Consider the following 12,685-nt stretch of genomic DNA (forward strand, 5'->3'; position numbering starts at 1 on the left):
GCTGTAGATAAGTGGTTTAACTTTTGAGTAGTTATATGTTTAAAATTAAGGTGTTACAAGGGGGCATACATGGGCCATTATACCCAACTCTAATTCATTCTTTGTAAATATAAAAATTTTTATGTTAAAAATGTTGAAATCAATTCAATTTTAGCCCCTTCTTTTAGATAAATTTTCAATTTTAGCCTCCCATGTACATGATGACTTTTAGATTCACTCCAAATTGTGTTGTGAGGGGACTTCAATATAATTCTCTCAAAATGTTAATAAGAATGAATCTATATCCAAAATGTTTTGTGTTCATAATTAATATTAATTATGTATATTAGTATTTAAATATTTTAAAGAAAATCATCATTTTGGCATGTATAGTTAGGAATGGAGACAAATCAAGTTGCGGCCAAATAGGCTTGAGTTTGTAAAAAGAACCTAAAGCTTAAGCCTGTATGGAAGAGTTTTTTTTAAGGTTCAAGCCTATAACCTCTCCCTATACTAGACTATGATCCCGCCACAAATTGAATATAAGAAGGGGTTAACTTAATCACCACTATTAACTATCAAACTGTACTTAATAAAAATTTACTTGAAAGTGCTTGGGACCCAATACTTCTTTCATAAAATCATTTGAAATTAATTTCATATTTCATATTACACAGCAGAAGATAATTATCAACCTTCATCACGCCAAACCCATGCTTAAACACTAAAGCAATAAGATTAGAAAGTAGACAACGCGATGTGGCGTGCAACACATGCGCCACGGTATATGGCAAAGTCATGAGCTCCTACTCTATACCATGTATTGCGGCATGTCATACCATGCACTGTGGTGCACATGACAAAATTTTATTGTCATATAATAGTTTGCAAAGGTGAACTTTTGACATACATCATTCTCATATGCGATGTTTGATCTAAATGATTCAAGTGCCCACATGAAGCTTATTTCACAAGCTAGCTGATGAGATAAGTTTAAACATGATCTAATGATCCAATTAAAATTTAAACATTTTGGTATAAAAGTCACTTTTCTCAAAAATTATGTGCACCAAAGTATTCAAATCACATACTTTATCTTATTAGGTCGTTTTGGGCTTAGAATCAAGTCCAAAAGGACCATTCATACATGATTAACCTTAATTTACATCATATATGCACATAAATCAAGATTTGGCTATTAAATCGCCCATTCACATAAATAAGGACTAATTGCTAAACTTCTAAAAAAACATATATTTGGCCAATCTTTACTTATTTACTACAAAATCATCGCTACATATATGCATACCATAAATACTACTTATGCACATTGTAATCATAGCCCTACATCGCTTAGTACCATAATTGGGCTAAAATCTACTATTCTATAATATGCATATACATTCACCACAAATTCTTAGCTTGATATTGCATTTTTTCATCACAATCAAAGCACATTCACAATTACATAGCTAAGAATCACATGATCACCACATTTTACATCTATTAACATGCACATGAGTCCTATGGAAACTTTCCTTTACAATATTCATAATAAACTAAGTTTATTACACAAACTCTAAGATCTCATGGTGATAGCTCTACTATGCCAGTCCTGAGTGTTTCCCTTTGCCTGACTCACTATTATGACCTATAAAAATATAACTATGGGGTGAGATAATAATCTCAGTAATAGAATAACTCGCTACTACTAACTATCACAAGTAACTATAAGCAAGTACTGCATAGATATATAGTCAAACATAGCATAAAACAAAAGTTCCATTTCATAACATCATTTTCATCATAAATCACCACTATTAGCATGATCACTACCATCCAAACCTTTAAATCATCCTGACTGAAACCATAGGCTCTTATTAAGTCAATGCATACTTATTAACCTGAGTGCACCCTCAATGATAGAATCACTTAGCTAAAGGTATTTTGTCCTACTTTCAGACTATAGTTTCCCCCTATCACACTGATCAGGGAATTATTACTCCAGCATTACATCACATAGATGCTAAGGAGCTTAAATATCCAACACCGCACCCCATATGGGCACTAAGGAGACAATCTCCAACACCACACCTTAATAAGCACTAAGGAGATAAAATTCTCCAGCAACACACTTTATCAGGAACTAAGGAGAATAATGCCATATAAACTTTTTACTACTTCTCCTTACAAGTGAACTCCTACCCTTTTATGATCATGCTCTCATACAAATAATTGGTTTATAACCATCATCCATATAAATATAGTTATATAACCATACATTTCCACAAATTTGTCTAATTAAAATCCTTCTCATACAATAATCATGTATTTTCTCCAAAACATGCACAATTTAAAACAATGACATGTAATAGCTGTAATACTCTTAAATAGTTACATTAGACAATTGAATAAAATAAGCTATTCAATTACCTTAATGATAGGTTATATTTGTTACACACTTTTCTTAGACATTTATGACCACATTTCATGGTAAGAAATTCTAGAATGTGCATATTTAGTGTTAAATTAGGTTTTGGATCCTAGTGAGAAAGTGTACATGTTAAGGGTATTTTTGGTCATTTTGTACTTTATTGAGAATTTAAGGAAAAATTTGAAATTTGATGTGAGAATTGATATTAGGTCCATTTGGGTTGAAATAATTGGTCTTAGAAGTCATATTAGGACCTAGAGTTAAAAAGTCAACATTTTAGGTTGACTTGTCAATTTGGCAAATTTGACCTAATTTGCATGCATGCATGGCCAACTTATATTTCTTATGTATGTTTGTGAAGTTTTGAATAGATTTTAAAAATACATGCAAACAAATATTAGGGTTTGAATATTTTCATATTTAGCACATGTGCAACATAACTTAGTTAAATTTTTTGTTGTTGTCTTAGGTGACATTTTGCATGGAAGAGGCTTTAGTTCAAGTTTTGGCTTAGTACATAGAGAGACATTTTGACACATGATTCAGACCTGGAATAGATCACATGAGGTTTGATTTTCATGGTCTTAAGAGGGGCACATGAATTCTCCATGTACTTGCACACAAGGGATCAAGTTGACTTGTCAAAGTTCAAGATAATTGCAATATGTTTAAGAAGCTTGGAAGACAATTTCAGAACTGATTCCAAGGCATGTTGGGCGTGATTTTCAAGGTGTTTAAGGGGAACATAAGTGCTTAAGATATCCATGCACATATGGGATTAGAAGAGCAACATTGAAATTGTCACCTAAGTTGACTTGTAACATAAACTACCCTTAATCTCACTTAACCTAATAACTTGTAATGCATGTTGTGGCAACTTGTTTAGGAGGTAAACCATGCCATTTTGGTCAATATAGGTATTAGCTAGCTTAGGATCAGTTTTTTCAGATTATTCACACATAATTTCAAACTTCATCTTTAAGTTCTCTTAATTTTCTCTCTACACTTCCACTCTCTCTCCTCTATATCTCTCAACCTAACCATCCAAATTTTAAAAAATTCATCTCTTTCTCTTCCTCTCTTCTTCCTCTACAAAACCTAATAAATTTCTTAAGGATTAAACCTTGCTTAGCTTGGGCGATATCCATGGAAGAATTTGCCAAGATCATGGAGCTTCACATTAGTGTCAACTTGAAGATGCAAGGGTAGATTCTTGAAGGAGCTACTATAAGGAGAAGTAAACCTTGAGTTTGTTTTATTTTCTAGCTATTTTTTGAATTTCTCTCTCTAGAATTACAAATTTGTATGACTCTTTAAACTTGTAATATTAAGTGATCATTCGTATGATTGAGAGAAGCTCATTGCAACTTGAGTTTTATTACTTTGAGTGCATGAATTCAGCCTCTTCATAGCTAGTTCATAATCTTGGCTTACTTGATAAGATTAACATTTCTTCTTGCTTGTTATAATCGAGCCAACTAAAATGCATGTGAATATTTTCATGAATCATAATCTTAAGCATGTTGATTCCTTCATATGTGCTTGACCTAATTAACTCAAGTTTGTAACACTTTAGTTGGGCTTAATGCTAGCTAGGTTTTAGCACACTCTAAGACCATAATTATGGATTAAGGTTGGTCAAGAGATTAGCTACGTTAGTAAATTTAACTAAGTATCTTAAACTAAAGAGAAGAAAGAGAAGCCACACTAGCTAGGTCATAATCAAATAAGGATAAGTAACCAAATCCATGTAGGAGTTCTTACTTCGAATAGGTTTACACACACCCACTTCATTCACCTTAGAATAAGGTTAATTAGGTTAATTAGTTTTGAGTTTAAATATGTCCCACACACCTCTTAACTTGTAGCATACCTCAAACCTAAATTTTCCAACTAAGCCTCATCATAGAAGAATGACCTAAGTTCACACTATCACTACACTAGTGTAATTTAGTACTATTTTGCTAAGGTGGCGACAACCTTATTTCAAAATTTAGTACCGTTGCCAGGGAGGCAAGGCTAATACTTGTTTAAGGTTGATTTGTGTTTAATTTTTAAATTTTTGTATTTTTTATGAATTTTCGTGATTTTTGTGTGATTTTGTGAAGTATGGTTTACTAAGAGTGCAACTCTATGAAAACTGTTTTCCTAACTTTCCTAGGCAAATTTTGAAAATTCACTTGAAACTACTTTGTTAATGAAAAATTCTAAACATTTATACACAAAAATATTTATATCTTAGATTTTGAACAAATTTGGTTTGGTATTGTCTGGATTTGTATATTGCTCTAAGTAAATTTTTAAAACACATAAGGTCAAATACATTTTTCTAGAGAAATCCAAGACTCTGTATCAAATTTGTGTACCTATAACTTTTGCTATATGTATTCAAAATTTTCCATCCAAAGCTTAGATTGCTCTTCAATATCTTAGCTTCATTTTTGGTGTTTTTATTTTTTTATGATTCAGTCACTAACTTACTTGAAACAAGTGACAAATCTCACAGGGTCAATTTGAAAGAAATTCTATTTCCATATTGCTATAGCCTAACTTACAAGAAAAACTAAGAAGTATTTATCATTTGAAAAAAATTGAAATTTTTACATAGTTTTTTTCAGTATCTTCCCTAATTACAATGAAATTTTCAAGTCATTTGGACATAGGAATTGATCTGTAGAAATTTCACAAGTGGACTAGGTAGAAAGAAAAGTTCCAGAATGTCTAGTTCTAGAAGAAGACAATTCTTGAGCAATTCCAAACTCTTCCCTTGCTTTTTTTTGTGCTAAATTCAGTTTGTTATTTTAGTTAATTTTGTGTTTAAGTTATCTTTGAGTTTTTCTTTAATTTTAGAAAGTAAAATATTACTTTTCTATTTTGCTTTGCTTGTGAGTCTTTTGCCTGCTTGCATTACAAGTTTTTGTGTGTTTTTTCATCCTTTGAGTCTTTAATTTTTAGAACCAACTTTAGGTGTCTTTGTTTTTGAATTTAATGTGTTTTCTTGTTAATTTTGGTTCTTGTTTTTCATTTTCTTTGTATAACATTGCATGACCTGTAAGAGACATAGTAAGCAATTACTAATTGACCAAGAGATTTAGAGAACCTTAAGGAGGATAAGAAGAGAAAGCAATCCTATTAATAATCACCTTATTTTAGAATCCACCATGGCTGCTCTTAATCACAACATTGATCTAGCTCATCTAAGGATGCCTAGGGACTTCACCAATGACCCTAACCCTAACCTTAATGTCAATCTTATGGTCCAAAATGTTCTAAACCAAAATTTTGGGCTTGTCAACCAAGGGAATGGGGTAAATCTTGACAGTTTAGCATCAATTCCACCTTTAAACAATGCTCAAATCCATCCACCAGACCTAGAAAATAATGGGAACTTCATGCATAATCCTAATTAGCAACTACTTTTAGGATTAGGATATCATGATGTCATAAAGCCTAACTATGCAATTGGTCTATCCTAAGGAATTAGGTTCTAAGGCCTATACATGTAGGGTTTTAAATAAGTCTTACATGTTTGCTAAATCTAATATAAACTTGATTTAGTTTAATAAGTCCAAAAAAACCTATTTTAAAATTAAGACAACAATTTACAGTACAATACATGGTATGACATAACAAGAAGAATTAAGTACCAACATGCCCTCAATGTTTTTAGCTAGGTGCACCCTATATCCTAAACTATTTTTTAGCACAATTTTACCCTAAATGTTTTCTATTTAGGACAATGTCACCTTGCTATTCCTTTGTTGGTTTGATTGTTACCTTTGAAATTTTTGACTATTTTTCTGACATCCTAAACTGCCACCTCATGTTTGACATATTTGTGTTACAAAAGGAAAGCTCTGCATAGAAATCACTTTCTCTCCCTTCATCGTTCCTGTTCTTTGCTTTCTCCTTCCTTTACCTTTTTTAATCCATTACTTTGAGCCTTTCCCCCTTCCCAATCTTCCCATCTTTGTGGTGCAAAGCTATGAAATAAATAAGAGCATAAGAGTACATTCCTCCTCCTTCTTCAGTGCCAACGATGAGAATGAGGTCAAGGTTGAGGTGAGCTTTACCAACAACAAATCTGAGGTCAATTTTAAAGCTTCGCCTCCTCCCTTTTTCCCTTCCTCTTCTTGGAATCACGATGGTGATGATGGGCTCTTTGCAGCTTCTCAAGGACATAGCTCTTCTAACAGCAATGGCAGGTCTTTTAAAGCTGGAAAAGAGGGTCAAAGGCTTCTTGGCCGACACTAATGGCTGGGCTATCTTAATTCTCTTGGATAAAAGATGAGTTGGGTTCTTTAATTCGATCTTGCTCACTCAATCTTGAATGATAGCAAAGCCAATATCAATAAAAAGAGAATTTAGGATTTGCAACCTTGAAACTTAAACTTGCTCTTGTAGTTGCCAAGGTCTTGGTGTTGGGTTCTAAAATTTTCTGGCTTAATTTTGATTCCAATATTTGAGATATGTTTTATTGGTTTTTTAAATTTGACCTTCAATGATTTCTAGGTTCGATTTAGCCTAATGATTGTTGTTTGATTGTTCTTTCTTTGTGTTGTTTGATTGTTCTAAATTGTTCTTGGTTCTTTGTTAATGACGCTAATTTCTAAGTTCATTAATCAAGTTTGTTTTTTGGGTTCAAAACTTTGTTTTGGCTGGATTGTTCTTACTATTCTTATGTTTTTAGGTTTGATTTTGTTCTAGTTTGATTGTTCTTATCCATTCTGAATGAGGAAGGAAGTAAGATGAAATGGGGGGAGGAGGAAGATGTATGGGATATGGCTTATGCTTTTCCATCTAATTAGGATTTCACTTTAGAAGAAAAAAATCATGTGGATGCCATTGGTATGCTAATCAACATAAACTATCAATTAACAATCAATGGTCAAACCATCAAGTCAAGGTGACACTATACCAAATTTAAAAACATTGGGGTGAAATTATACTAAAAAATACTTAAAGATATGGGGTGAGCCTAGCTAGAAACATTGAATGCAGATTTATACCTTAACCCTAATAAGAATAACATAAATATGAGAAGAACGTCAAATAGAAATTCAAAACTAAAATATAACAAATTAATAGTAGTCAATAATTGACAAACAAATTCAATATAATCTCTAGAATAGCATGAAAATTGAATGGTGCAATCTCATAATAGCATGCTAACATCAAAAAATGGTAATACCAATTAAAGCTTTAATATTATCTACTTACATGACAAATATTCATAAATTCACTAAGCAATATTGTGGTTTTTAAATCATCAACAAAGGTTAACAAATCATCCTTAAAAAACTCATCAATAAGGCTTAACAAAGAAGAATATTCATCAAATCAATAGGTATAGAAGATTCATATAGAATCATTGAGCAAAAATTATTTAGATTATTTTGTAAAATAAAAAAAATAACAAAAGGTGACAAACTTAGAGCAAGAAGGTAGAAGTTTAAAGACTCAACAAGAAGTTTGGAGAGGAGGCGTTCATGATGGATTGCGAGAAGCACACGAATAAGAGTGAGAAGCTTGAGTGCAATAGAAGGCAAGAAGCATATGAAGGAAAGGTGATGTTTAAGGAGAAATAAGAAGCTTCAGTAAGTACCAGAGATTGCGAACTGCAAGTACTAGAGAGAATACGAACAATGAGAGTGTAAGAATTCAAACAATAATAAGAGCAAGGTTAGGAAGTGAGAGCAGTGACAAGGTGAGTATGAGTTGTATATCTTAAGTTTCAATCTCAAAAACTAGTTGCTAATTAGAGGTAAATTAGTAATTAGTAGGTTGATTGTGGTTTCAGTGTTGATTTGATGTTTTGTATTGTTTAGATATTTTGTTAAAGAATTGAAGGGTAGAATGACAATCTGAGGCATAACGCGCTAGCACAAGTGAGATTGGACTCATCATACCATGCACTACGGTGGAAGCTGCATGTGTCATAGTGCATTGTGCAGGAATTGCTTAAAACTAACGTGATTGGTTCATGAAATCAGAAGAGGAAGTGCTAGGAAATGTAAGTAGAGAGGAGAAGAGGTTCCTATCTATTAGGGTAAGCCATATCTAGAGGTTTAGAGTTTTCTTTAATTAGTAACTTGCTAGGTAAGTATCACGCAATCCTACGCTTCAATTCTATCCTATTTTCATTGAATTTCATCAATTAAGAAATCAAATCACAAAGTTAAGGTTTTATATTATGAAAGAAGTGTCAAAAATAGGCTATCGAATATAAAATTAAGGTTTTGTGACTAGTGTAGAGTTGAATGGTTAAGCTTTGAGGATTTAGGCTCAAAATAGCTAAAAAGTTAGGTTCAATAGCAAAATTATGGTTGAATAATGTGTTAGGAGATTATTGTCATTGTTTGAGAAGCTTATAAGGCTAATGACTATAAATAATGAATAAATAGATTCAAATAGGCTCTAATGGATAAATAATATGTGTTGAGAGATTTAGTTTAGCCAAATCCATACCTGTGCTAAGTGTTGAGAATTGACTAAGGGGCATTGTGTTATGTAGATTAAGTACCTGTGGCATTGCTTGTGAGAATCTACACCCCTAGGAGCTTAGTGTAATTGGTAACCATTAGTGACAAAGGTTAAAGATAACTCAAGTAACCCTTTTACTTGTTTGTTTATGAAATTGTTTATAAGTTCTTTTATATAACTACATGCATTGTGTTGTGAACTAATAGAGTAGCAACATTGTGAAAGAATATGCATGTAAGTGTGTGTGAGTATTGATTGAAATGAATTTAAAGTAGCATGTGCATTGCCATGCATCGCATCCTCAAAATATACCCTAGATTATGGTGGGGGATGCAGCCTTACCATGAGAAGGTCCAGAAAGTCTTAATGATCTAGAACATAAAGCTTGGCTTCGCCAAAATAGACTTAGGAGAAGAATCCTAATGATCCAAGCATAAAGCTTGACTCTGTCATGACGAACCTAGGATATGGAATGATCTACAAGGTTATCCTAAACTAGGGTAAGGGGTCATGGTCCTACCTCATATAAGGCTAAGAAGTCCTGATGACTTAGAGCGTAGGGTTTAACTCTACCATGTTAGAACTAGGAGACCACCCATATGCGATTACTTGGTCTGAGCAATGATATGGTGGGCCTTATTTCATGTGACTAAAAGTCCTAGTCTAAGTGTAGAGATTACTCTGCTAGGTAGAACCAAAAATGCATTGCATGAGTATGATGAGATTGATGAGAATGAATTCCTATATATACATATGATATTTCTTTATTTGAAACACATGCTACTTTATCTCTTATTTATGATTTTGCTTACTAACCGGTAATTGGGGTTACCTCTAAGTTACTGGAATGTATATCTCACTTCGTTACTTTTAAACACAGGTGAAGAGAGCACAAGAAGGATGAGAAAGAAAGCGAGGAAATAGTAGCTTCATTTGGTAGTAGTATGACTACTATATGTATAAATGAATGTATAAAATTGTATATAGTGTTTGAGTTGCCAACTAGGATGCATGAGTAAGTATGTATATGAATTGTATTGTGAAACCTTGCTTGTATATGTATATGATGTTGCATCTCACCGAGGGTGCCCCAGTGGAGGGTACGTGGGTAGGTCTAGATGGTATTCAAGCAAGTGTATGTTATATGTAACTTGTTCACTTATTTATATGTGAATTGATGTGATGATTCTGTGATGAATGTGAATTGTGTATTTATGTGAAAACTTAACACAAATGGTGAGGCGGAGCCCCATTTTAAAGAGTCGAGTATATTGTGATTCTCAACCATATGGTGAGATGGAACTCGATATGTGAGAGTTAAAGGGTTATAAGTGGAACAAATCTAGTTGTGTATATGTGTTTATGTGTTGTGCCTCATATAAGTCCACAAGTGTGTAATGTGGCATTCAAAAGTCAATTTGAGTAAATGACATGATATATGTAATTAGTAGTGTCAATCAGGTGCATGTGGTCTTTTTGGACTTAGTTCAAGGACCAAAGTAGTCTAATAGGACAAGAAATGAGAATTAAGCACTTAGAGTGTAAGTTTTCAAAGAAAAAGTGACTTTTTGCGCATGGGTGTTCATAGAAAACATTTGTTACCCATTTTTATTTGTCAATTAAGATACTTTTATTAATTTTTTATCTCTTTAAAGTACACTCATTGTATTATATTTGAAAAATTACCTAAGTTTCTAGGTTCAGTGCACTAGGGGTATTTTGGTCCAAAAAATAAAATTTTGAAAAATGTACAAGAAAAATTAAAAAAGTACATTTTATGTCCAGTTGATGAGTGGTGAAATTATATTTTTTAAATTCATTCTAGTTTAGGAGTAATTAAATAAAAATTCAACACCTTCTAAAATGTCTTAGTTTGACCTAGTTTTCGACTTGCTTTTATGTAAAAATTCTTATATAATTTTATGCAACCTAAAACTTGATTAATTTAATAAATTCTACCTTCTAATTATGAATTTAATTCTGAACATTAATTAGATTTTATTATATCATATGCTATTTAATTGAATTATGTGATTTAGTAACATAGGTGGCATGTGACTTGTGCATCAATTAGGCAATTGAGGTCAACACTCCTTGAGATTAATGGCTGAGCATTTGCATGTGAATTATGATTATTTTGAAGGATTAAATCAGCTTGAATGATTTGAATGAAACATAGGAAATTAAACACACATTGGAATCATCTACCAACCAATAGGAGAGTGCCACCTTGCAAGTGTAACAAGGCTCATATTTCTATTTTAATTTCTTTTCTTATTTTTTAATTAAGCTTCAAATGATGCCAAAATATAATTGAGCATGCCATTTACCCTTAAAAATCAGATCAATCATCATCTCATTCATCTTCATTTTCTCTCTCTTGTTCTTTGTGTTCTTCATTTTCTCTTCCTTTTCTCTATACTCCAGCACGTCCAGCCCCTATTCCTCCACCATTTCTTCATCAAATCCACTCAAATCTTTCACTATTCTCTTCCCCTATCATGGCCAAACTCACCCTAAGCATTTAGAGGAAGAATTGAAGCTCAATTCATCAAGACTATGGAGCATACCTCTCAGCCCCATGGAGTTCATAGAGGAAGCAAGATTTTCTTAATGTTTTCTAACTAGTTCTTCATGGAATCCTAGGGGAGATTTGATGGAAGAGGAGTCTTGAAGTCTTCACTTGGATAAGCTTAACTATTTCTTCATCTTGTTTCAATTTCATTAGAATACTATAACTATTGTTGATTGTGGTTTAATTTAACTTTAGTTTCATGGTTGTTTGTAACTTTTAATATTGAAACAAGATTGTTTAGTTGAATTTAAAGTTCTCAATACTGCTAGAATTTCGGCCTCTTAGTGTTTTTATATGGTAATATGTGACTTCACTTGGAGAATGCCTTTTACTAGCCTAACATGTAATTGTGTGGTGAATACTTGATGAGTTACTTGAGTTTTCACAGTTTTGAGCTTAGGTACAGCTTTGGAAAGTGGCATTTAGGAATGAATTTTAACTAAACACTTGTTTAGTTTTAGAGTTAAGCTAGTAAGGTTACCTAGGGGTCTTGTAACAGCACTTAGGGAATTGAATTAGTGAAGTTAGGATACTTGAGATAGTTGTCTTAAGTAAATGCATTTTTCAACTAAGGAAGGAGAGTTAAGTAAGCTACCATAATTAATTAAAGGGCTAGGAATCTTCCATTAGCAACACCCTTAGGTTCCTACTTAAATAGAGAAGCCACTTCATTCACAATTAGGATTAGTTTTCTAGTTTAATTCACTAGATAATTAGGTTAGTAATTAGTTAATCAACTTTAAGCTTTAGGTGATTTATTTCACCAGATAACTTTAAATTAGGCTTAAAATCATTTCTTGAGAGATGACCTAGGATTGGCCCTATATTTCGTTAGGTTAGCTTTAATTTAATTTTGAAGGCAAGCGATAAATCCCTATCAAGTGTTTAATTTTAGATTAGACTATCAGATTGAGTCCAAACTTATTCCATTAGCTAATATATTTTATAAGCTTGGGCGCTTGAATCACTCTAATCAGAAGTCAGATGTGAAAATGACATATGGTGAAAGTTCATCTTCCGAGTTATCATATGACAGTAGAAATTACTGTCATATGCATCATAACACATGATGTGCCCATCGCGATGCATGGCATAGATAGAACCAGAGTATGTTGTACTATATCACATGTTGTAGCACATGTGGTACAAGCCGCGGCACATGGCCCTTTTTTAGGGTTAAGATGTTGTATCTTGTTGAGTCTTATAAATGTGTT

The sequence above is a fragment of the Prosopis cineraria genome, unplaced genomic scaffold (assembly GCF_029017545.1).
Source record: "Prosopis cineraria cultivar Desert tree isolate PC_DT_omini unplaced genomic scaffold, ASM2901754v1 PC6, whole genome shotgun sequence".
NCBI lineage: Eukaryota > Viridiplantae > Streptophyta > Magnoliopsida > Fabales > Fabaceae > Prosopis > Prosopis cineraria.